This window comes from Triturus cristatus, chromosome 7 (assembly GCF_964204655.1).
Source record: "Triturus cristatus chromosome 7, aTriCri1.1, whole genome shotgun sequence".
NCBI classification, from domain to species: Eukaryota; Metazoa; Chordata; class Amphibia; order Caudata; family Salamandridae; genus Triturus; species Triturus cristatus.
Window position 1 is genome coordinate 765,892,451 of NC_140590.1, and position 27,788 is coordinate 765,920,238.

Below are 27,788 nucleotides of genomic sequence, written 5' to 3' on the forward strand. Positions count from 1 at the left end.
TTTTTCCTGAATAACAGGGGCAGTTTGTTCAGGAAGTATCTTGTCCGCTGCGGGCACCATGTTAGCCATATTAGCCATCTGATTAAATTTACGATTTATAGAGAATACAGGGTATTCCTTAGGACGATTAACCAGTTCTAGGCTCCTATTGCCTGTTGCAACAGATTCTGGTGCACTCGACTCCACTACCACTACCCCTACGACTCTGCCTTTGCCCTCAGATTTCAATTCTGGCGAGAGCTCCTGGGAGGCCGAAGATGTTCCAGGGAAGTCAGATAGCGTAGAAGAGAACTTCTGAGACAGAAGAGCCACTTGTGAGCATGTGGTGTTTATGTCTCCCCTAGCTTTCTGAACAATTCTTCCTCTCCTGGCTGCCAAGATACAGGACTGCCCTGCTTAACGTCTAGCTTTCTGGGCTGACGATGGATAAGCGGGGGCTGCGGCTGGAGCTCCTGCTCGTGCTGTTGCCCCTCTCAAAACCATCTGATGCATAGCTCACCGTCCAAGCCCTTAATTATCTTCGATTTGCGTAAGCTATATCTTCACTATCCCACGTAGGACACCTTGTTGTCGCCCAGTGGGCCTCCGGCCACTTCAATAGCCCCCACCGAGGCACAGAGTCACTTATTTACAGCCAGGCTGCCCAAGAGCCACACAAGAGACAGCTTAAGGAGAGCTATGCAGCAACCAGCAACCTGCCTGGAAGTTCCAACCAGCACGTACTGTAAATAGACAACTGTACACAAGCGCTGGTACTCTTGAGAGTTTATAAAGGATTTATGAAAGAAAGCAGCTCACAGATTGTTCACAGGTTACTAGAGGTAACTCCTACCATGCCTCTGCAGACTCAGCCCAGTGACAGTAATGCAGTGCCTGGTAATCCGCTACACCCCTACTCCATACTCGCGGTCCCGGCTCACAGTCCTCGTGAATCCTCAAGATTTTCAAAAGCCCCTCACCAGCGCTATCCACTGACGTCCAGCTCCGTCGGTCCCTGCCTTGAAAGACCTCTAACGGCTTCAGACGGCTCCGCGGCCCCTCGTTAGACCAACGACTCCCCGCCTGAAGCCCCGAGACCTCATGTCTGCAGACAAACCACCGCGGGGGGACAGAAGGCGTCCTACGCTATCTCTGCTGCCTCGAAAAGCCGCTCCATACGAATGGCAAAGTGCACACCTCACTGCAGCCTCGCTGCCAGCTGCTGCAGTCAAAGCATCCCGGAAGCCGAAGGAAAGAGGAAGGGGGAGGGGCAACGTGCTCAGCACCAGCAGGACATCGGGCTCGCCTGCTGGAGTTCTCTGTTTCGTAAATTCTTGACAGTTTGATTAGGTATGCGGAGTCAACAATGAAATGATGATGTGCCAGTACCCTTTAGATCATGGGTACTCACAAACTTTCTCTTGGGGCCAAATTTGCAGTGTGGTTTGTGGCCGCGGGCCGCACTAGTGGGGGCGGGGTCAGTGGGGGTGCGGGGCTAGAGCAAGAAAAAACAAAACCTGTGACCATGAGGTTGAACACAGACCCCTGCAGCGGACATATTAGTCCACTGAGCCACCAGACCCGGCATACATCTATCTATCTATCTATCTATCTATCTATCTATCTATCTATCTATCTATCTATCTATCTATCTATCTATCTATCTATCTATCTATCTATCTATCTATCTATCTATCTATCTATCTATCTATCTATCTATCTATCTATCTATCTATCTATCTATCTATCTATCTATCTATCTATCTATCTATCTATCTATCTATCTCTCTCTCCCTATCTATCTATATATCTCTCTCAATCTAACTCTCTCTCTCTATCTCTCTCTCTATACCTATCTCTCTCTACCTCTCTCTATCTCCCTCTCTCTCTCTCTCTCTCTCTCTCTCTCTCTCTATCTCTCTCTCTCTCTATCTCTCTCTCTCTCTCTCTCTCTCTCTCTATCTCTATCTATCTTTCTCTCTATCGCTCTCTCTCTATCCCTCTCTATCTCTCTCTATCTCTATCTCTATCTCTCTCTCTTTCTCTAGCTCTCTCTCCCTATCTAGCTATGTATCTCTCTCAATCTCTCTCTCTATCTCTCTCTTTCTATCCCTATCTCATTCTCTCTCTCTCTATCTATCTCTCTCTCTCTATCTATCTATTTCTATCTATCTCTCTATCTATCTCTCTCTCTCCCTATCTATCTATCCATCTATCTCTCTCTCTCTCCCTCTCTCTCTCTATCTATCTCTCTCTCTTTATCCCTCTCTCTCTCTATCTCTATCTCTCTGTCTCCATCTGTCTTTGTCTCAATCTGTCTCTGTCTCTTGTCTCTGTCTGTCTCTATCTGTAATTTTCTCTATCCGTCTCAGTCTCAATTTGTTTCTGTCTGCCCCTGTCTCTCTCTGTCTCTATCTCTATCTATCTCTATCTGTATTTGTCTCTATCTGTCTCTGTCTCTATCTGTTTATGTCTCCATCTGTCTCTGCCTCTATCTTTTTCCATTAATAATAATAATAATTAATGTCTTTTTCATAATATTTATACCATTCGTACAGTTTAAACCATAAAATGGCAAATAAAATCATAATAATACAAAATTAACAATTATAACAAAAAAGTAACTAAATAAAAAAAAATTAAGGTACAATTTTAAAACCAAAAAATTGAAAATATTTCTACAATTTTATAAAATGTGTTAAAAAATATTTATAATTTTAAACTTTATTTAATGTTTTCTTACATATTTTTAAATTGTATACTTTTGTTTAACATTTTTATTTAATGACCATCCATATACATCTTCATATATATGAAATTAAAATGTATTGAAAATAATAGTATAACAAATTAAATGTAATCAAACACACTCCAATAAATTATATAATAATTAGCAATTACAAATGATATTACATAAAACAATATTTTCTACATTCATATTTATTACAACATTATTAAAAAAGCCAAGAAGAATCTGAGAAAGTAACTAGGAAGACCCATAAGATGGACCATAGAAGTAGGATGTATAACGTTACAACGCATACTATTACAACGCATTCCATGACAACGCATTTTTTACAACGCAAACACTGTTACAACGCATTATTTTACAACGAATACTGTTACAACGCAAAAGTGAGTAAATTGCTTAAAAGTGCAATTACAACGAAAACAATTACAACGCATACCATTACAACGCAAAAATATATATATTTTTTTTTAAGTAAAATAAAATCTGGCACGGGATGCAGGGAAATTTGGGGTTTTTGGGTGGGGAAGTGTATTAAAATGTGTAGAAAAACTGAACGTAAATTAACTGAAATGCATAACAAAATTAATACTCGAGTATTAAAATTAATACTCGAGTATTAAAATTAATACTCTTATTTACCCAAAAAAATCCGATGTAACAAATTTAAAAGTTTAACACAAATAACGAATAATTAAAGATCAGATCATATACATGTAAATTATGATTATATCACAAAATAAGTAAACGGATTAAAAAACAAAACACATACACATAGTCGCCATTTTAACCATCCCACTTCTAAAACTTGTCCTACAACACTTTCTATGAAAACAATACCAAAATACAAGTTCCAAAATGGATGCCAAAACGGAGCGAATAAGTGAAAACAACACATCTTTTAATGCTTTTTTAAATTATAATTTTCCTCAGCAATTAAAAGTATAATAAAAAACACAACGAACGCTGTTTTTGTTAAAATTAATAATGACACTGACTAAAACTTATAAATACGAGCAAGACACCATTTTAAAAGCAGTTGATTATCAACTCCCGGAGAGACCAGACGTTAAAACCTAACCCTCTGACTCCTACACTGAGAGAACACTACAATCCATTGGAGAAGCATTCTTTCTTCCCTACTACAAGTAAGTTACTATTAAATTTAAACACCATGTTTTGTCTTAATTTATGTTTCATTTCCATCCAAACAGTGCAGCAAATATAATTTAAATATTTTTTCAAATGTACCATAAACAATATTATTCTACAGTTTGCTGTGCTGTTATCTGGAAGGAGGATTCGCTGCTGCAGAAGGGAGGACCCAGTCAACACCTCGCGGAACCCGCTTCGCGGGTCCCGCATCGCCAAGGTCGCCCAGCCGAGTGTTGTTACCTGCAGGGTGTGTGCGCGAGTGACAGGGCTGCGAGCGCTGGGAACCGGGACTCACTCTCCCAGGAGCCCCGGCGATCCCGAGGCCAAGTCACCTGGCCCGCTCTCCCTGACCGCCCCGCCCTGCAAATCAGCTGAAAAGGAGCCCGCCCAAGCGGGAAACCGGGAAGTTCTACAGTTTGCTGTGCTGTTATCTGGAAGGAGGATTCGCTGCTGCAGAAGGGAGGACCCAGTCAACACCTCGCGGAACCCGCTTCGCGGGTCCCGCATCGCCAAGGTCGCCCAGCCGAGTGTTGTTACCTGCAGGGTGTGTGCGCGAGTGACAGGGCTGCGAGCGCTGGGAACCGGGACTCACTCTCCCAGGAGCCCCGGCGATCCCGAGGCCAAGTCACCTGGCCCGCTCTCCCTGACCGCCCCGCCCCTCATGTTCCTCCTAACCAACGCCTACAAGAAGTGACGTGCCTCGCTGCGCGGGAGCGCGCGGGAGTGCCCGGGGCTAAGCCCGGGCAAAGGGCGGGCCTTCTGTGGCCCTCAGAGGCACGAGAAGGCGAGGCGAGGCCACCCCCCTAAGGTTCGCCGTCTGGGATTAGTAAGGTACAGAACTCTATTAACCCTCTTTACCCCCAGGTCTTCTGCCATCTGCCTGTGGATCCTGACACATACCTTGGTCAATTGGCTCGGTCGTTTGTAAGAGGTAGGCACTATGGTAAGAAAAAAGCCCGCATCTGCTGCGACGGAGCCCCACAACACAATGCTCTCATATGTGGTTCAAAAAGTCAATAAGATCAACAATGAGAGGAGGCAATCGCTAGGCTTGAGCCAATCGCCAGTTCTTCCGTTAGAAAGCCCGCCCGCAAGGGCATCTGCTCCAGAGTTACTGACCACACCGCCAGATCTTCCCCAGTCGAATAGCCTAGTTCATATCCCACAAGACTTGGCCAGCGATGCAGAAGATCCTCATGTTTTGGTTAACTCGTCGGCCAATAACGGCAATACCTCAGAGCATAATCACCAGTCATTTTCCATCGAGGAAGTACCGTCACCGGGGCAGCCCGTTCCACGGCCAGTGAGAACCTGTAGAAAATCTCACTCAAAGAGAGGGGGGAAACAACAAGGCAGGAGAAAGGCAGCTACACCACCCCCAAGACGTGAAGGGCAACAAATTGACTTTGATGCCGATGCAGAATCCAGACGTATTGTTGATGATGAATTCTTTAATCGGATCCAAGATATGATTGATATAAAAATTAGGACAATCATCAAGCCCTTGATTGGTAAACTGGATAAATTAACTTCGGAGGTTAAGAAGGCGGGGGGTGCACAAAGTAATCTGGAGGTAGATGTGGCCAATCTATCTGCTCTTGTCACAAAATTGGCATCGGGAGCCGTAGAGGCTCTACCAAATGAGAGTGTCCCACAGCCTACACTGCCAGAGGGGCCCTTAGCAGTAGCTTCAACTCTATTAACGGCTCCCAGTCAGGACCTAGCAGGCGGAGCCGCGCCGACATCATCATCAGGGGACATAATTAGGACAATACATGAGGATATATCAGCCCAATTTATTTTGGAAGCCTCCCCAGTTGTGCTAGTACTAGCAAATGTCCCAGTCTTAGCACAAAACAAAATAGAATCGAAACAGGACTTGAAGGATAAAGCTCTTCATTGGCTTACTACAAACATGACCATGGCCCCCCAAGGGATGGATAGTTTAGCAAGGGATATTGTTATGACCAGGAGGGTACCTTGGATTGGGTCCAATTCCCAAAAATTTAAGGGGGACTGTGTGATTATAAACTTTGCCAACACAGAAGTCCTCCCAAAAATTTTGAATAACATCTTCCCACCCCAAAGGCGAAGCGGCTCTATAGTCCCGCTCACCCTAAAATTCTTCTATAGTGAGGCTCAGCTCCCTACCTTTCCTAACCCTACTAGAGTTAGGAGAGCGAATAATGCCCCAAACTGGGAAGGCGGTTTTAGACATAGATTCCCCAACGAGCGCCCTGGGCCTATATTTAACTTTGAGCACGGAAGATCTAACCACGCGCATGAGTCAAATTTGTGGCCTCCCATGCCACCAGACCCTGCCGTCAATGGTTGGGGCCCGGGTTGGATGGGCCAAGATCCCATTGGGCGAATCAATAGGTTCGTACCATGGGCGAGAAACGATTACTTTCCGATACGCCCAAATACCCCTTTACCTATGTGGAACATCGCAGCTATGGGTCAAGGTCAGGCAGCTACCCCTTTTGATTGGGGGGGCGGATTGGGGAATAGGTATGCTCCCTTAGCGGATCTAAACAACTGCGATTGACTTAAACCTTGCAATGTCCGAGCAAGTGAGTCCATAACTAGACCCGAAATAAACCTTAGCCAGTGTTACACCAATGACGGTCTCCGCCTGCTTACATTTTATGAAACACTTGAGAGTTATGTCCCGTTGGACAACCCTGGGCTATCATACCAGGGGGAGGGTTGCATAGCGTCAACCCTGAACATCGTTCCAACACAGAACGCACCTGAGGTAGCTCAGAACAAGGCGTTCAGATCCTTAAGCTTAGCTGAGGGGTGTTTGTTGGGGGAAAAAGAGCTGAGGTTACCTACCAACGCCTGTAAAATTATAACATGGAACATAGCTGGCTCATCTGCAAAACGACAGGACAAAGCATGTGTGAGCTTTATTTCTAAGCAACATATAATTGCCCTGCAAGAAACGTGGGACATATCGGCTAATTTCTGGTGGGATAGATTCGCCTGCTTCTCTATCCCTGCAGTCCCTAGCCGCATGGGCAGAGCTAAAGGAGGTTTGGCCATTATGTTTACACTAGATCTGAAGGGCACCTATAGGCAGATAAATACAGATTCCGTAAACATCCTAATGGTTGAAAGGACGACTAGTAACAATTGCAGGACGATATATATTAATTTTTACAACTCTAGGAACAGCGAACACAGTGGGAGTAATGTCGCTAACCTAGATAATATCTTAAATAAAGTGTCTCAGAATATCTATTTAGTTTATGAGTTTATCCTATTAGGAGATTTTAATATTCATCTATGTAATCTGGGTTGTATGGGAAGAGGTGACAATGTAACTGAGGGGGGCGAGGAGGCCCCTCGGGGCCCCCACTTTGAACACTCTACAGAGGGGCTTGAGTTAGAAGAATTATTAGCAAACCATGACCTTTATGAACCCGATAAGGGCGTTAGGGCGCCAACCTACATTGGCAGTCACCATGGCTCAGTGATAGACTACATCTTTGTTTCACAAGGTATTTTAAACCGGTCTATGGTCTATTGTACAGTCATAATACCCTACAGTGACCACAACCCTGTACTACTTGAAGTGGCCTGGGGTGGCCAGATGGGAGCACCGCCAAAAGCACTTAAACCAGCACACCCCCTGAAACCCTGCGACCAAGACAGACGACTGAAATGGGCCAAAGTGATCCCGGATAATTTCTATGAAATAAATTTTCCAAAAATAAAGGACAAAGTGGCCATCTGTCAAAAATCGGGGGCGCAAGGTAAAGAAATTATAGAGGCTTTTGAGGAAATTTGTGGCCAGGTGGCTAAGGATCTTTTAGTCAAGCCAAAAAAAGGATTTTCTGGAACAAAACGTTGGTTTGATTCTGCTTGTTCAAAAGCGCACAGAGCATTGTTGACAGCGTTAAAAACCTCTCCCAGGGCTGGGGAGGATATTGTTAGATTAAGGAAACGCTACAAGGTTGCCATCAAGAACCGCAAAGAATCCCTTAAACGCGAAGCATGGGAAAATCTCCTCTCAGCTGCAGTACTGAAGGACAGTAAAAGATTCTGGGAGATCATTAGACAACCGTTATTTTCTGAAGACAATAATGCTCTTATGGACTGTGTGATCACCGACGACAAATGGCTAAACCACTTCAAAAATGTATATGAGGGTGGGTCCAAAGGAACTGCAGATGTTTCAGTACCTGCTATAGTGGCAGACCCGTTGGTCTTCAACCCCGAAGAAGTAGAAAAAGCCCTGATGGTCACAACAAGACATAAAGCTCCCGGCCCTGACGGTGTTCCCGCTGATTTTTTCATGTACTCTCCCAAATTGTGGTCGGCGGTATTGTCGAAAGTGTTTAACGCAGCCAACAACCATGTACCCAGTTCTTGGGCCACATCCACCATAGTCCCTATCTATAAAAATAAAGGCCAGCGAGATGATCCCGCCTCCTATAGGCCTATATCTCTTTTGGACTCAACGGTAAAAATATTAGGCAGAGTTCTTCTAGCCAGACTTAATGACAACGTTGAGAGCCGTGGAGGGTTGTCTGAACTACAATATGGATTCAGAGAAAAAAAGGGGACGATCGAACAATGTATAAACTTACATCTATTAACTTCTAAATATACAGTGGCAAAGGAGGGCTCCATGTTCCTTGCATTTATGGACCTCTCCTCTGCCTTTGATCTGGTGAATAGGTCGAAATTGTGGCAGTTATTGTTGGAGATGGGCATTGATGAGTCTTTGGTTGTGTTTATGGCTAAACTGCACCAGGAGCTTTTTGCAGCTGTCCGAGTCACAAATGATGGCAGACGTACCCCCCTGTTTAAATCCCTTAAGGGGGTGCGGCAAGGCTGTATTCTAGCCCCTGTATTATTCACCATCTACATCAACAGGCTGGGCAGTCACCTGCAGGGACAGGCAGCCGACGTTCCGCATGCAGGAGATGTCAAAATTCCAGCGCTCCTGTATGCGGACGATGCAGTGCTGATAGCCCGCACTGGGGTAGGCCTACAGCATCTCCTGGACGCTTTTGGTAGCTTCATGGAGACGCTGGACCTTAAGGTCAATGCCTCTAAATCACACACGATGGTCATGGGGCGTGAATGCAACAAAAAAAGACACAAAACATTTTTTTGCAGGGGAGTCCCTGTCACCAACGTGTCCACATTTCCATATTTGGGGGTAATATTTGACCAGAAAGGAACTTGGGGCCCTCAGATAAGAGCAAAAAGATTGGCGGTAATAAGATCCTCCTCAGCGGTTTTGGGCTTTGCTGGGAAGCTAGGGGCTAGGCCCATGCAAGCCCTTCTGTAAATCTACAAGAGCAAACCAGTGGCCATAGCGGCCTATGGTTCCCAACTGTGGGGTTACGTAAACCTGGATCCAATTCAGAGAGCAGAAAATAGATTCATTAGATCCTTGCTCTCAGTCCCGCAATCCACCCCAACGTATTCCATCCATAAGGAGGTGGGTCTGCCCTATCTGTCTGATACCCTGAGCCTTGCTCCGCTAACTTTGTGGCTGAAATTGTGGACAAATGATGACCTACCTCTGAACCACAAGATTTTGCACGAAGTCTTATCCTTGGATAAATACACCAGTATCCCTTGGTTGGCATATGTAGCTAAAACCCTTGCAGATCTGGGTCGCCCAGATCTTTTTTCATCTCCGGAAAATATTAGGAGACAGGACATAGTAACCATCAAAGAGTTATTTAGGGATAGGCAGGAAGCACGGAGGGAGGATCTCGAAGTGTTGAAACCCGCAGTAAGGGCACATAACCTCCTGGTTTGTACACCCTCACTCGCCCCCTACTTGAACTTTGTCACATTCCCATATCACAGGTTTTTATTATCAAAGTTCCGATTTAATTTGATACATTTTTATCTAGGTTCATTTAAGACCTGGCAGAAGCCTGAGCAGGCCCCACCGTGCTGCTGCGACAATTTTTCGGTGCAGGATACTCAGCACTTTGTTATGTTTTGTAGTATATACCATGAGCAGAGAAAGAAATATTTGTTGCCTATTTTGAAAAAAGCTGGTTTTGTCCAAGTAAGACCAGCCCTGCTCTTTCTACAACTACTACCTAACATACATGTTACTTTTTGTATGGCAAACTTTCTGGTAGCCGCAATGCGGGCGAAACCTGTTAGCCATAGCTTACTTTAAAACTTCTCTTGTTGTTTGAGCATGTTTACGTGATAGATTTGTATAGAAATATTTTATCCATGTCTAAAATTTGTATGACTTGTAATAAGTCGAATAAAGATATTCTGATTCTGATATTATTTTGTTAAGAAAAATTAATATATACGAAGTTATATGAACTGTTTTCTTTTTCCTAAAACAGGAATTTGTTTTTCTGTAACAACCAACATATCGTTTTAAAAATATTTTTTCTACACAAGCTACACGACTCACCTTTATTAATGTGAAGGTAAATTACTAAAAACTTCTAATAATATTAATTTTGAAAATAAAAACATTAACTTTACCAGTAGGGAAAGTGTTGGATGGTGTAGGGGTAACAATTACTATTCTTACTCCAGGAAGGTGCAGCAGTAGGGAAACTGTGGGATGGTGTAGGGGTAACAATTACTATTCTACCTCCAGGTAGGTGCAGCAGTAGGGAAAGTGTGGGATGGTGTAGGGGTAACAATTACTATTCTAACTCCAGGAAGGTGCAGCAGTAGGGAAAGTGTGGGATGGTGTAGGGGTAACAATTACTATTCTAACTCCAGGTAGGTGCAGCAGTAGGGAAAGTGTGGGATGGTATAGGGGTAACAATTACTAATCTTACTCCAGGAAGGTGCAACAGCTGGGAAAGTGTGGGATGGTGTAGGGGTAACAATTACTATTCTAACTCCAGGAAGGTGCAGCAGTAGGTAAAGTGTGGGATGGTGTAGGGGTAACAATTACTATTCTAACTCCAGGAAGGTGCAGCAGTAGGGAAAGTGTGGGATGGTGTAGGGGTAACAATTACTAATCTTACTCCAGGAAGGTGCAGCAGTAGGGAAAGTGTGGGATGGTGTAAGGGTAACAATTAATATCCTAACTCCATGTAGGTGCAGCTGTAGAGAAAGTGTAGGATCTGATGTAGATAGACTAAAATAAAATGTCAAATACACACATAATTATTCACATGTTGCAATTTTGGCAAACGTTGTCAAAGTTTTTCATATCTAATATTTTTTTTTCTTTCAGATACTCACATAAATATTTGCAACTTTAATTAAAATTTTGTAAAGCAGAAGACCAGACACCCAAAAACTCCAGCCAGCAGCCCAAAACAATACCAGAAGCAAAACCAAGAAAAAAAAACAAAAACCAAAGGTATTTTAATTTTACACTGTTAAGTATTCAACAATATAATAGTCAAACCTTTAATTAAATATTTCAAATAAGCTGCAACAATACATAAACTGTGGGATGTAGTAGAAGAAACAATTACTAATCTAACTCCAGTTAGGGAAAGCAGTATGGAAAGGGTGGGATGGTGTAGGGATAACAAATACTATTCTAACTCCAGGTAGGTGCAGCAGAAGGGAAAGTGTGGGATGGTGTAGGGGCAACAATTACTATTGTAACCCCAAAAAGGTGCAGCAGCAGAGAAAGTGTGGGATGGTGTAGGGGTAACAATTACTAATCTAACTCAAGATAGGTGCAGCAGCAGGGAATGTGTGATATGTGATGTAGTTAGACTTAAATAAAATGTCAAATATACACAGAAGATTTCACATTTTGCAATTTTCTCCAACGTTGTCAAAGTTTTTCATTTCTAAATTGTTTTTTCTTTCTGTTTCTCACATAAATCTTTGCAACTTTATTTAAAAAGTCGAAAAACAGAAGACCAGACACCCAAAAACTCCAGCCAGCAGGCAAAAACCATACCAGAAGCAAAACCAAGAAAAATACACAAAAAGCTAAAGGTATTTTAAATAAACACTCTTATAAATCCAACAATATAATTGTCAAACCTTTTATTTAATAATTAAAATGAGCTGCCACAATACAGAAACTATGGGTTGTAGTAGGAATAAAAATTACTATTCTAACTCCAGGTAGGTGCAGCAGTAGGGAAAGTGAGAGATGGTGTAGGGGTAAAAATTACTATTCTAACTCCAGGAAGGTGCAGCAGTAGGGAAAGTGTGGGATGGTGTATGGGTAACAATTACTATTCTAACTCCAGGTAGGTGCAGCAGTAGGGAAAATGAGGGATGGTGTAGGGGTAAAAATTACTATTCTAACTCCAGGAAGGTGCAGCAGTAGGGAAAGTGTGGGATGGTGTAGTTGCAACAATTACTATTCTAACTCCAGTTAGGTGCAGCAGCAGAGAAAGTGTGGGATGGTGTAGGGGTAACAATTACTAATCTAACTCAAGATAGGTGCAGCAGCAGGGAATGTGTGATATGTGATGTAGTTAGACTTAAATAAAATGTCAAATATACACAGAAGATTTCACATTTTGCAATTTTCTCCAACGTTGTCAAAGTTTTTCATTTCTAAATTGTTTTTTCTTTCTGTTTCTCACATAAATCTTTGCAACTTTATTTAAAAAGTCGAAAAACAGAAGACCAGACACCCAAAAACTCCAGCCAGCAGGCAAAAACCATACCAGAAGCAAAACCAAGAAAAAAACACAAAAAGCTAAAGGTATTTTAAATAAACACTCTTATAAATCCAACAATATAATTGTCAAACCTTTTATTTAATAATTAAAATAAGCTGCCACAATACAGAAACTATGGGTTGTAGTAGGAATAACAATTACTATTCTAACTCCAATTAGGTGCAGCAGTAGGGAAAGTGTGGGATGGTGTAGGGGTAAAAATTACTATTCTAACTCCAGGAAGGTGCAGCAGTAGGGAAAGTGTGGGATGGTGTAGGGGTAAAAATTACTATTCTAACTCCAGGTAGGTGCAGCAGTAGGGAATGTGAGGGATGGTGTAGGGGTAAAAATTACTATTCTAACTCCAGGAAGGTGCAGCAGTAGGGAAAGTGTGGGATGGTGTAGGGGTAAAAATTACTATTCTAACTCCAGGTAGGTGCAGCAGTAGGGAAAGTGTGGGATGGTGTAGGGGTAACAATTACTATTCTAACTCCAGAAAGGTGCAGCAGTAGGGAAAGTGTGGGATGGTGTAGGGGTAACAATTACTATTCTAACTCCAGGAAGGTGCAACAGCTGGGAAAGTGTGTGATGGTTTAGGGGTAACAATTACTATTCTAACTCCAGGAAGGTGCAGCAGTAGGGAAAGTGTGGGATGGTGTAGGGGTAACAATTACTATTCTAACTCCAGGAAGGTGCAGCAGTAGGGAAAGTGTGGGATGGTGTAGGGGTAACAACTACTATTCTAACTCCAGGAAGGTGCAACAGCTGGGAAAGTGTGGGATGGTGTAGGGGTAACAATTACTATTCTAACTCCAGGAAGGTGCAACAGCTGGGAAAGTGTGGGATGGTGTAGGGGTAACAATTACTATTCTTACTCCAGGAAGATGCAGCATTAGGGAAAGTGTGGGATGGTGTAGGGGTAACAATTACTATTCTAACTCCAGGTAGGTGCAGCAGAAGGGAAAGTGTGGGATGGTGTAGGGATAACAATTACTATTCTTACTCCAGGAAGGTGCAGCATTAGGGATAGTGTATTTATTTTTATAGACTAATTTATTTTTCTTCTCTTCTCTGCACAGATAATGTCTACTCTAGAAGCTGCAAAAATATTTAAATCTAGAAAAGGGAAAAATTTACTGAACCATGCAGGATACATATATAGTAAAGAAAGAATAAGTTTTCCTAGAAATCATTGGAGGTGTGTGCAATACTACACTTCCCATTGCAGTGGCAGAGCGGTTACACTTGATAATTTCGTTGTAAAAACAACAGAACTTAACCACTCTGCCTCTGCAATGGAGGTAGAAATAAGAGAAATATTAAATGAAATGAAAGCCATTGCAAGCACCTCCAATGATTCTACAGGATCCATTTTAAGAGAGGTTGCACAGCATGTCCCCAGTCATGTTGCTAGTAATATGCCTATAATTCCTAATTTGAGACAAATTATTCAAAGACAAAAGCAGGCAAGTAACATCCAATTAACTACACCACATACATTTTCTGACATTAGAATTCCACATGATCTTTCTATTTCTTTTGCTGATGAACCTTTCCTTCTGCATGATAACGAAAACCCTCAAAAACGTATTCTTATTTTTAGTACCCCACGTAACCTTGCTAAGTTAGAAAATAGTGAAATTTGGATGATGGATGGGACGTTTAAAAGTACACCCCATCCTTTCACTCAAATTTACACTATTCATGCAAAAATTAACACTAATGTAATACCTTTAGTATATAGTTTGCTACCTGATAAGACTTCTGCAACGTACGCTGAATTTTTATCAGTTATTAAAAATAAAACTTACAAAAGTCCTAGGAAAATAATAGTAGATTTTGAATTGAGCATGATCAATGTGATCAGTAAAACGTACACGGATACCCAAATTCAGGGATGTTTTTTCCATTTTTCCCAGGCATTCTGGCGTAAGTTACAAAAAACATCCCTGGTTGCAGAATACTGTCGAGATAGCAAACTACAGTTTGAATTAAAAAATTAACAGCACTTTGTTTTGTTCCTCCCGATAGTGTGGACGAGTACTACACTGCTATTACAGAATCTGATTATTTTACAAGTAATGAAGAAAAATTGGCACCCATTTTACATTATTTTGAAGACACATGGATTGGGCACCTAAGCAGATCGGGTCGCAGGAGGAAGCCACGATTCCATGTGGAGTGGTGGAACTGTTACACGAGCTGTTTAGAGGGAGAAGCAAAAACAAATAATGCCATTGAGGGATGGCATAACTCCTTCAACCATACAATTGGCAAACCACATCCTAATTTCTACTCTTTCTTGGAAACTTTGAAGAAGGAGCAAAGTTTTCAAGAAATGAGACTTTCCCAAACACTAGCTGGTAGTCTAAACCCACGAGTAACTCTAAAAACAAAGGAAATGTCTGAGAGACTATTGGGTATTTTACAACAGTTTACGTTGTGTGTGGCTCTAGACTACCTAGAAAATCTTGCTAACATTCTTTCTTTTTAAATATAGATATCTACATACTTTCCTGCTTTGCATAAAATTAAAATTAGCATTAATTACAATTGGCATACAAATTTTTCTAAAACATTTTTTCCAAATTATTAGTCGGGTCTACTTTTTTTTAACTTTTTCTTTTTTCATCTCCTTGTTCTATGTGTATTCTAACTTTTTTCCAAACAACCAAAGTATCAAAAACAAATTCCCTAGAATATGTTTTCCATTTTCCAATAATCAAATTCAAGATATTAATTACTACCACCAAAAAAGCCAAAATGTCTCTGCCTCTTCAAATATCCGTATGTCAAACCAGGAAAACAAATGCTCAATGATGCTTTATCAATAGTAAAAATACATTCATTTTTTCACAGAAGCCGAAAAGGCAAAACGTTTTTTTTTTCTAAACAAAGTTTTAAATCTTGTCCTTTTAAACCGAAATGATTTAGTGAACATTTGTTAACAAACTTTAATTGATGTTACACAAAATCCAGATTTTTTTTTTTAACAATTAACTTTCATCGACCCGACATAGGCATACACTAATAACATGAACGTGGACATGCTTTTTTACATTTAATACATCAATTAGTTATACCGCAACCTCTCCTTATTCTTTCTTTACTATATATGTATCCTTTTTTATCTTTATATCAATCAATAAATGTTAAAAAGTTTCCTACCTGGACGCAGATCAGCTTCCTGCTGCTTCCTCCTCCGATGCTCTCCAAAATGGCGCCTTACGTTTACGTTCACGTCATGACGTCATCGCGTGCTGCAATGAAAAAAAGGGACTATTTTTTTTTTTTTTTAAATATATGTTTATTATTATTAATATATAATGTGTTTTTTTTTTAAAATATGTACATTATGTAAAAAAAAATATTTAAACCTTAATGTTATTCCAATGTTTTTTTCAATAAATACTTATTTTTTACACCTTCTTTGTTTATGTTTATTTACTATAAATTTGTTATTTAAACATGTTATATATATATAATATTTTCTAAATTTACTAAATTTCATCCTTACCTCGACACTACTTCCTTTTATCTTCCAAACTTTCCTTTTCATCTTTTTTCACTCCTTCCTTTCTTGTTCCGCGGGTTGAATCTGCTTCAGCTGCCAAAATAAATGAAGGACAATTATTCACATAGACTTCAATACAAACCGTGGGAATTTTTTGCAAATATGTTCAAATTTCCTTTTTCAATTTTATTTTTTAATTTTTAAAAGTATTCTTTATTTTTTATTACTCAAGTAATAATGTTATAATTTTTTCTATTGTAAAATCATTAAATTTATAAATTATTATTTTTTAAAATATTTAAATATATTTATTTTTTAACATAATATTTATAATAATAATAGCTTGTATTAATACTACATTATTTTAATTATTTATTTATTTATTTATTCTCCTATAAATTGTTTTGATTCTATTTATTAATACTACAGTAAATCAAAAAAAATTTGTCTTTTATTTAACACCTTTAAAAATACAAATAATAATTTTTATTAAAAAAAAAACTGTAATATTAATAAACACTCGTGTATTATTACCTGTGTGCTATTACTTTACTATTTCTTTTTAATTTTGTTTTATTTATTCACCTATTGTTTTTTTTTATAATTAATAATACTACAATAAATCAACATTTTTATTGATTTTTATTATACACCTAACATAATACATATAACAAATATATTTTTAATAAATACTCTAGTATTAATAAATACTACAGTATTAATAGCTGTGTGCTCTTTGTTTTCTATTATATATTTTTAAATTACATAACATTTAAATTTAATAATTTTTTTGGCAGCTAATACTCAAGTATTAAACATTATTTTTTTTTTATGTTTTATTACTCAAATATTATTCAATCATATTTTTAAATTATTAATATTATAAATATTATTTTAAATAAATACTTATTTATTAATCATCATTCTTTTTTTTATTATTCTATTTTCTTTATTTACAATAAATACTCAAGTATTAATCATTATTTATTTTAAAAATTCTTTAAGTATTTTTTTTTGTTTTCAATATTTATTTTAAAAATTGTATTTATTATTAAAATTGCTTGCGTTGTAAAGGTCTATGCGTTGTAAAAGTACTTACGATGTAAAAGCATGCATTGTAAATGCATGCGTTGTAAAAGCATTTGCGTTGTAAAAAATGCGTTGTAATAGCATTGCGTTGTAAAAGTTACGTTGTAAAGGTTGGTCACCATAGAAGTATGTTCTGAGCTTCTACAGTTGTCCAAGACTATGGGCCTGATTATGACTTTGGCAGTGCTGTGCCGGTTTAGCGCCGGCACAGCACAGCAGCGCCAAAGCCGTGCATGGTCCGCCCGCCAGATTAGGAATACAACTTGTGTCTGGCAGGCTTTTGTTTTGCTGTTCCCACAGCGGTACCCAGAAAACAGGCACCACAATGGGAATGCAAAAGAAGTTCCAGAATGGCATGTACTGTGAAGTCAATGCTCTGCTGGAACTTGGCATGCATGCAAACAGCGGGGCACATGTTGTGCCCCCTTAAAAGCATCCCCATAGCGGCGGAGGCATGGGGGTCCTGTAGGGGGCCCTTTTATTCCCCACTGCCAGCCTTTTCCTGGCGGGCTTACCACCATGAAAAGGCCGGCGGTGGGGACACTCGATATATGCTCGCGGAATGCGGCGGGCCCTCCTTGCATATTGGATATTCCTGTCCGCTGCGCCACCGCTGTTCGCTGGAACAGCCGTTGCAATGGCGGATGGCCTGAATGTCCGCCTCGGAATACGGCAGCCGTGGACCAGAACCACGTGTTTTGCGGTCAAAGACCCCCAGACTCATAATGGGCCCTGTAGGTTTTACTTGAAGCACATTCTGATAGCTATTGAAAGAGCTTTCAGGATGCATGAAGTTCTATTGCTTCGGCTCCTGGCAGAAGGTAACTATTCTTTATTTTCAAAGAAGAGGCAATTAACTACACAGCAGCAAATAGAAGGGAAATTGATGATCACTATGGTGTCGCGTTTAAATTCGTGTAAAGGCAACGAGAAAGGATGCATAATTCGATTGTCGGGGATCTTCTGTAGCCACCAAGGGTGGACTCTGTCTAGGAAGGATTGAACCAGGCCAATAATTCTTTGCGGCTCGATTATGTTTTGTTGTGGGAGCTTAGGACTTTCTGGATAATGACCAGTATATATGAAATGACAAAGTCATACTGGCTAAAAAAGTAAGCTCACTGGGCTTGACAACTATTTTGGCACTTAGGTGCCAATTACGATCCGGTAAAAAAATTCCCTGTGCGACTCGTATCCGGTCTTTTTACCGTACGAATCGTACAAGTGCCGTACGAACTGGCAATCACGATTCGCATGGTAAAAAGTCCATACGAACCGCATCGGGAATGATTTCCCACACGTCCTCGGGTCGGAAAATGTGTCCGACACGTCCTCGGACGATGTACCGTACAAATGTGAAAGGTGAAGTCCGAGCGAGGAATCACGATCCATCCCGTGCGTCCGATGTTACAACCGTATGGAAAAAACACCGTCCGCACCGAACTCCCATAGCAACCATGGAGACATGTGCCCGCATACACGCCCAACACTCCCCCCCGCCCCTGTACGTCCGAGACGTACCCCCCGTGTATGTACACCCCCACCCATGTATGTACACCCCTGTACGTCCGAGTCGTACTCCCACCCCTGGACGTGTCGTACCACCGTCTATGTACACCCCAGTACGATCGAGTCCTACCCCCACCCCTGTACGTGTCCGACCCCCATGTATGTACACCCCAGTACGTTCCAGTCGTACCCCCACCCCTGTACGTGTCGTACCACCGTCAATGTACACCCCAGTACGTTCGAGTCGTACCCCCACCCCTGTACGTGTCGTACCACCGTCTATGTACACCCCAGTACGTTCGAGTCGTACCCCCACCCCTGTACGTGTCGTACCACCGTCAATGTACACCCCAGTACGTTCGAGTCGTACCCCCACCCCTGTACGTGTCCGTCCCCATGTATGTACACCCCAGTACGTACGAGTCGTACCCCCACCCCTGTACGTGTCGTACCACCGTCAATGTACACCCCAGTACGTTCGAGTCGTACCCTCACCCCTCTACGTGTCGTACCACCGTCTATGTACACCCCAGTACGTTCGAGTCGTACCCCCACCCCTGTACGTGTCGTACCACCATCTATGTACACCCCAGTACGTTCGAGTCGTACCCCCACCCCTGTACGTGTCGTACCACCGTCAATGTACACCCCAGTACGTTCCAGTCGCACCCCCACCCCTGTACGTGTCGTACCACCGTCAATGTACACCCCAGTACGTTCGAGTCGTACCCCCACCCCTGTACGTGTCGTACCACCGTCAATGTACACCCCAGTACGTTCGAGTTGTACCCCCACCCCTGTACGTGTCGTACCACCGTCTATGTACACCCCAGTACGTTCCAGTCCTACCCCCACCCCTGTACGTGTCGTACCACCGTCAATGTACACCCCAGTAGGTTCGAGTCGTACCCCCACCCCTGTACGTGTCCGACCCCCATGTATGTACACCCCAGTACGTACGAGTCGTACCCCCACCCCTGTACGTGTCGTACCACCGTCAATGTACACCCCAGTACGTTCCAGTCGTACCCCCACCCCTGTACGTGTCGTACCACCGTCTATGTACACCCTAGTACGTTCGAGTCGTACCCCCACCCCTGTACGTGTAGTACCACCGTCAATGTACACCCCAGTACGTTCGAGTCGTACCCCCACCCCTGTACGTGTCCGACCCCCATGTATGTACACCCCAGTACGTACGAGTCGTACCCCCACTCCTGTACGTGTCGTACCACCGTCAATGTACACCCCAGTACGTTCGAGTCGTAACCCCACCCCTGTACGTGTCGTACCACCGTCTATGTACACCCCAGTACGTTCGAGTCGTACCCCCACCCCTGTACGTGTCGTACCACCGTCTATGTACACCCCAGTATGTTCGAGTCGTACCCCCACCCCTGTACGTGTCGTACCACCGTCAATGTACACCCCAGTACGTTCCAGTCGCACCCCCACCCCTGTACGTGCCGTACCACCGTCAATGTACACCCCAGTACGTTTGAGTCGTACCCCCACCCCTGTACGTGTCGTACCACCGTCAATGTACACCCCAGTACGTTCCAGTCGCACCCCAACCCCTGTACGTGTCGTACCACCGTCAATGTACACCTCAGTACGTTCGAGTCGTACCCCCACCCCTGTACGTGTCGTACCACCGTCAATGTACACCCCAGTACGTTCGAGTCGTACCCCCACCCCTGTACGTGTCGTACCACCGTCTATGTACACCCCAGTACGTTCCAGTCCTACCCCCACCCCTGTACGTGTCGTACCACCGTCAATGTACACCCCAGTACGTTCCAGTCGCACCCCCAACACAACCTCCTAAGTACGGAGTGCACCCCAGGCCCCAACATCACAACCGCATGTACGAGTCGTACCAAGCCACACACAAGGACAGCACCGTACAACCAAATGGCCCATGTACACACCGTACACACGCTCAAAACGCACGTACACAACCAGGACAAAACAAAACAACACAAGAATACACTATTCGAATGGCACAAAGCCACTAAACATGGCCAACAAACACTAAAAAAACACATTCACTGACCTGCAACTGCCAAAAACAAACAGAGGCCCAAAACACCACCACTCCTTATAACACACCCACCCAAACTTCAAACACAGCCACACCCACCCATGGACCAATAAAAAGGGCCCACACACACAAACCATGAGCCTCTGCAACAGACTCACTGCTGCCAGACACCACAGAACCATACTACAAGCTTCACCACACCTTACACTTGCACACCTTCACACAACCACCTTCACAAACACCCCCTCATCACATTCACACACACACACCTGCACAACCACACCCACACACCCACAACCATCCACACACACCCCCCACCATCCACACCCACACCCCTCACCATGCCCACTAACAAGAATCCAAAGTTCAGTAACCGAGAGTTGGAGGTCCTTGTTGATGGAATCCTCAGAGTCGAGCCACAGCTCTTTGGAACATTGGTCAGACAGACCAGCATGGCAGCAAAAACAGCCATGTGGCAGACCATCGTCGATGCTGTGAATACTGTTGCGGACACCAGAAGGACCAGGCAGGAATGCCAAGTCAGGTGGTACGATCTGCGGAGGAGGGTCCGAGCCAAGATGCTGGAGGAACACAACCAGGCCAACGCCACTGGAGGAGGGCCCTCCCGCAGACCCGTACACTACCAGCCCTGGGAGGATAGGGTGATGGCCATACAGCCGGTGGAGGCAGTCGAAGGATTAGGAGGACTCCGAGACCCGGGTGAGTACACGAACAACACACCTCACATGGGGGGGACCTCATCCACAACCAAAATCACTAACAGGCACGCAACCACCCCAACCTATCGCATGACTCAACCACACTCCATGAACACGCACATGCCACTGCCGCCACCATGCCCCATGCACCCAGCTGGACAATGTCAAGTCACAGGCCACAGAAGACACCAACACATGACACGGTAACCCGGATGGTGGGAGGGTGGGCCCCAAATATCACATAGTGCAACTCAGAAGCAGAAAACAATGCCCTCTGCCCATATGGCCCAGGTCACAGCCAGACAAACAGTGTGTCCCCACACAGGAAAGACTCGCCAGCAAATGGCGGACGCCTTGCATCAACACATGGGGGTGAAGGCACTGTTTTGCACATGACAGCAGCTAATGAACAGCCAACACTGTAAAAGAGTGGCAGCACACACAACCACAGCAGCAGCGCACACACAGACACTACACCCAATGGGTGCCTGGAGATCAGAAACAAACTCACATCACATGACACACAGAGGGAGGGAGAGGTGGACAGAGAGGGAGGGAGAGGGGGACAGAGAGGGAGGGAGACACAGGGACACGGACAGAGGGAGGATGCTGACACACAGAGGGAGGGAGAGGGGGACAGAGAGGGAGGGAGACACAGGGAGAGCAAATCAGCCGAGTGGTGTGTGGGAATGTCTGCTCGTCAGCAGGTAGACTGCGTGCATGTAGCCAAGGGTGGCCAGTGCCAGAACCCCCCCTCTTCACCATGGCAAAACACAGGGCCATGTCACAACCTGTTCACGAACACAACGACAGCTACCTGCATTATATAAGTGTGTGGATCCACTCCATGTGCACATGTACAGTGCTACACGGAAGGCGCCAATGCATGGCTCGCCACACCTGCCCACTCCACTGCTGACTGCAGTCACACTTGACGCAGCAAGTAAGACTGTGCCACACATAGTTAAAGGGGCCAAAGTGGTGCCCAAGGGACACACCCATGCATAAGTGCACTGTGAGTGGAATGCAAGACAGATCCTAATACCAAGAGGAAAAGTGCCAACTTTGAAACTGATGAAACATGGATGTTGCATGGACCAAAATTAACATTGTCTCTCTCACACACAGGTCAACGTCGTGGTTCACCCCGCAACACTGGGGGGGGAAGACTCACAGGACCCGGATCTGCGGGAGCCCGATCCCACCGGCAGCGACGACTCTCACCACTCTGTGGACGACCCCGACCGACCTGGCCCCTCTGGTGTCCAACCACCTGCAGCACCTGCATCAGGTACAACTGTGCCAACCACCACCCCCACTCCTGCCACATCCCAGTGTGGAAATATGGATTTTTCTGGTCAGTTATGTCCCCTATCTTGGACCCCAACGGTTTCATGTATAAATCACAAGTACATGTATGTTCCCTCCAGTTCCAGTTATGAAGACGCAAACACATGTGCGTCCACCGCCAACATGTCCTCTTTCAGATCCGCCATGAATGGGCTGGATATTCCATTCCTAAGTATGAAAGGCCACCGCCTTTATATGGTTCACTTATGCCATTTTACAGTCCAGGCAAGTAGGCCCTGATTCTGCCATCAAGCTTTTTCTGTCTTCTGCCTCTGAAAGCTTCAGTCTGAGCTCGCATCTGTATCCATGAACTTTGTCCTACTCTCTGCGCGGCTAACGGTGCCTGACTCCAGCCTGTTGCCTGCCAAAAACTGTATTTCACCTTCAAGATTATCTGCTTTGCTCCGCTCCCTATCCAATACATTCCTGTCTAGTAGTTTAAGTAAACATTCTCCCAGCTACCGAGCAAAGGGCCCGGCTTCTCTGTCTTCATGCAAGTAATTAATAGCCCTATTACTATGGAAGATTTCTGTCCTCGCATCTAGTGTAGACACTTAGACGCTTGTACACGCACTAACAGTCAGTATAGTCAGTATAGAATAAGATTCTATCCTAAGAGACCTTTCTTTTTGGATAACACAGTTCTTTAAACATAGGATGTTAGATATGATTCGGGATTAGGTTGACTTGACCCTCCAGACTTCTGTCGCCACATGTAGAGCTAAATGTCAAGTCCCCTTCACCCCCTAGTTGCACGTCAATCACACGTCATGCTGCTGCGCGCGCATTTCTGCCAAGTATTTCTGCTGACATTGCGAAATTCTTTCATGGAACCACCCTATTATGACATCATACCTGATGACGTTCTTTAGTTACACCCAGTTACACCCACTTTTGCTACGCATGTATGTTTTATCTTTACTATCAATTGTTACGCCTCCTCCATCTGTTTCACTGTAATGCCTATTATATAAAAATGATTACTTGTCAATAAAGTGTTGTTCTTCACTTCCTGAACCTTCGTGGTGATGGAATATGGAGACCATCGATTCGAATCGATTTTGGAATAAAGCCCGTTCCGAACCTCTAATACCACGGATTCTGCCTCTTATTTTACTGAGCTATTATTATAGATTTTCCGCATCAAATTAAGTCCCGGTAATTAAATTATTTACCACATAAATGGCGCCCGAACAGGGACACTTTCTCATCTCACGCGCCGGAGGTGCGTTGCAGGCCCGGTCTCCTGTCACAGCTGGACGGACAACAACGCGTACCCACAGGATTTCCTGTATCTCCCTCCTGCCGAGCGGGGGTAACTGAGGCTGCGATCAACACCCAGACGAGGCGGTGAGAAGTGCGAAGTATCCCGACCAGAGCCTAGCTGAGAGAGCAAGATCCGAGGTATACAGAGGCCCACCAGGTTCCGAAGTTCCGAAGTCCCGAAGTTCCGAGTCGAGTCCAGTCCGGTCCGAGTCCAGTTCAGTTCAGTTCCGAGGCCTTCCGTTCCGAGCTACCCGGTGAGTACCATTGTCGGGGAGGCGTTCTGACGTGCACATAGGTTGTGCCGGTCAAGACGGGTTTGGGTACACAAATCCGGTCTGCACTGTTTCAGCAGTGTATCTGTACTGTTTAGCAGTATATCAAGTATGTCTAGTATATAATCCAGAATTACCTAGTTAGTGCCGAGTATCATGTTTAGTGACTAGTTCCTCAAATGACCATCATTGCTGTTCATTAAATGTTAAATGTTAAAATGTTTTTAAATACGTTCTGCATATTGTGGTGTGAATGACTCTTCATTATTGTGTTTCGTTGTATTAAACGTGTTCAAAATTAGGTATCAGATCAGATCAGTTCTCAAAATGCCGCTCTTTTCGAAATTAAGACAGATCAAAACTAGAAAAGGGGTACTCGAAGAAGCTGTTCCCATTCCTCCTAGGGACACTCCAGGGTACTTTATGTATCATAAACATGGCCTAGACGCCATATTATTTCTTGATTTATGGGTAGACTACACCAAGGAATTACCAGAAAGTCAGAGGTGGCCCGCAGCTGGGACCTGGGATGCAGATTGCATCGTGAAAGTAGAGGAAGAATTATGGAAAAAGAAAGCTAGACAATCACAGAAAGACGCCATTGAATTATGGCGTAAAGAATCGTATAGACGTACAGAAAAAGCACGTAGACAGGAAGAGAAGAGTAAGGAGAATTTAAATAAAGTTCGAGAAAATATATTAATTGAAGAAGGTACTCGAGTAAAATCAGAACAAGTAGACAGACAACGAAATGCCCTTATGAGTGGTATGTATCCTCTTTTGGCCGAAGGGTTACCTAAGGCTACTCCGGAGATACCAAAAGACTTGCCACCCCCATTGTTCCCGATAAAAGTACATCCCAAAGGACATCCCAGAACCGCAGAAGATGTTTTTCTTTCCTCTTATTTAGACGACGCAGCTCCCGAGTATGCTAGTGCTGCGCCACATAGACCGCCTGCCGAGGGGGTTCAACGCCAAGACCCTCCTCCGTCAGTACCTCCGCAACAACAAACTCCGACACAAGTTCCGGCAAGCACATCTGTTTCTACAGCTGTACCCACATCTATGGTTGCCATATCACGTTCAACGAATCCTTTCACATCCAGCACCCCAGGTGGTGCTACAGGAGGTACAACAAACAATTTTTCCACGCCACCCAGAGTAAATAAACTTTCCTTTCAAGAATTAGCCCACCAACGTACGCCCAAACTAGTAACTCCCGACGCGCTTAAGGAACTTCTAATAGATTGTAGATATGACCCGGTGCCCGGAAAAGGGGACGAAATGCTGCTGGCATCATTACGTATCCGACGAGCTGCAATATATTTAGGGAGGCTACCAGGAATGACTACACATTTAGAAAATATATATCACTTTGTCCAGTCAGGACGAGATTCCGAAAGTATTAATAGAGCCTTGGAGTACCAGAAAGTGGAGATACAGGGGGAACTGTTACGTTTCCTCATAAATTGTGTGATCAGAAATCAAGACCGACCAGGGGTAAATCCGGAAGAAATGCAAATTCTTACCACCTGGAGTCGGAATATATCAGAGGGGAGACATGATAAACGATCATGTATAGTAGCTATGTGCCGCAAGATCCGCAAAGAAGTAGAACGAATACACGAAGAAAGATTAGCAGTAGACGAGCCTGAACAAACCGAGGAGGAGGAAGAATTAGAACTGCCCACAGGACAGTTAGAAACTATGGCCTATGTGGGTAGAGGGAAATATTGTAATAATACTAGATGCTTTACTGATCCGATACGTCCGATACGTCCAGATAATAACAGAAACTTCCAAAACCCAATAATAAATATAAGGTCCCCCGAACATTCGTTCCAAGCCGCTGACAAATTGCTCCGAGAACGAAGGGGTTATCATATACTCGATTCTATGGACGAACAAGAATTAGCCAGGTCAGCCGTTCATTGGGTTGACAGTCCCGGAAAATATAGTGATGATACACTAGCACACACGTTTTTGAACCTCGCCCCAGATGAACAACGTTTAGCTGGTATCTATATGGTTCAACAACTCCTTATATTATATAAAAGCCAACACTCCGATCCTGGTCCATTACCTAATATATTGACTGAATTACTCACAAATAAATGGAGAGGTTCAGGTACTGAGTTAATTAGAGAAATACTAGAATCCAGAAAGCAGTATATTCTTTTTGTATGCCCCGAACATGTCTCACTGCCCATCAAGGAAAGAACGACGTACTATATGGATAGACAGAATCCCTTACGCGAACTACACCCGATAAAAGGTGATGACAATCAGTTTAAACGTGTGTTTGTATACACACCCATATCTAAAATAGAACTATTAGAAATGAAGAAAGTGGTACCCAGTCATGACAAAGACCCAGCGGGTTTCCACCGTGAAATTAAAGACATGTTGCTCATGGGAGAGTATACCTATCCAGACATTATGACGATATTGAAGGTGTTAATGCCTGCGGGCATTTACGAAAAACTCAAGGAAAAGGACTGGGAGGTGGGAGACCAGAAGATAGATTGGACAGCATTAGAAAACGAAGAAAAAGCTCGAGGTCCAGGTTCAGGGCTTGGGGAAAAGACCAAAATACTACCAGGTTTACTAGTACAGGTATTGCCACGTTTATTAACTACGAAAAAGGAAGACTGGGGTGCAATCTCAGCCTGTAAACAAAAACCAGACGAAGACACTAGTGATTTCTATGCCCGATTCGAAAAATGTTTTGGTATAAATAGTGGAATAAAAGCAAGCAGCGAATCGTATCCACATCTGTTTGTGACAAAGTTAGTTGAAAATTCTTTGCCCCAAGTTAAGAATAGAGTATTGAAGTTCGAGTGTACCTGGCAAGGTAACACTCCGTCACAAATGTTACAAATGCTACAGTACCATCACAATAGAATTAGAGAAGAACAAGAACATGAACATAGACGCATGAAAGACACGAAAATGAAAATGCTAGTTTCCCAGACAGTGCCAGTTGACGGTCATAAGAAGGGTATGACACAGTCCAGTGTTTCAACAGGTCCTGTAAAAGGGACATGCAACTATTGTAAACAGCCAGGCCATTATGTACACGATTGTCCAGTTTTAAAACATAATATCGCCATAGGTAATACTAAAGAAAGACCACGGCCACTTAGACAGGATCAGAACCAACAAGGAGCTCCGCAGCATGCACAGGCCATGCCAGCTCCGCAACAGTCTATGCCAGCTCCACCACCGCAGCCTATTGCTGCTACACCAACAACGACACGACAGATGTACCAGACTGCACAGTATGATTATCCTGATTATCAACGATATTCATGAAACAGCCTAGAGAGGGAAGTTGGCTTACCCCTTAATGAGGTCCCTGTAGATCAAGAAGGACCTTATGTACACAGTGAACTATTAGGCCAAGATAGAAAATTTTTACTTGATACAGGGGCAAGCCGAACAACAATAAAACGTAGTGAAGTTCCAGGGGCACCCCTCTCAGGCTCACAGAATATTTCCCTTGGGTTTTCAGGAAAACCTATCATTAACGAAGTATC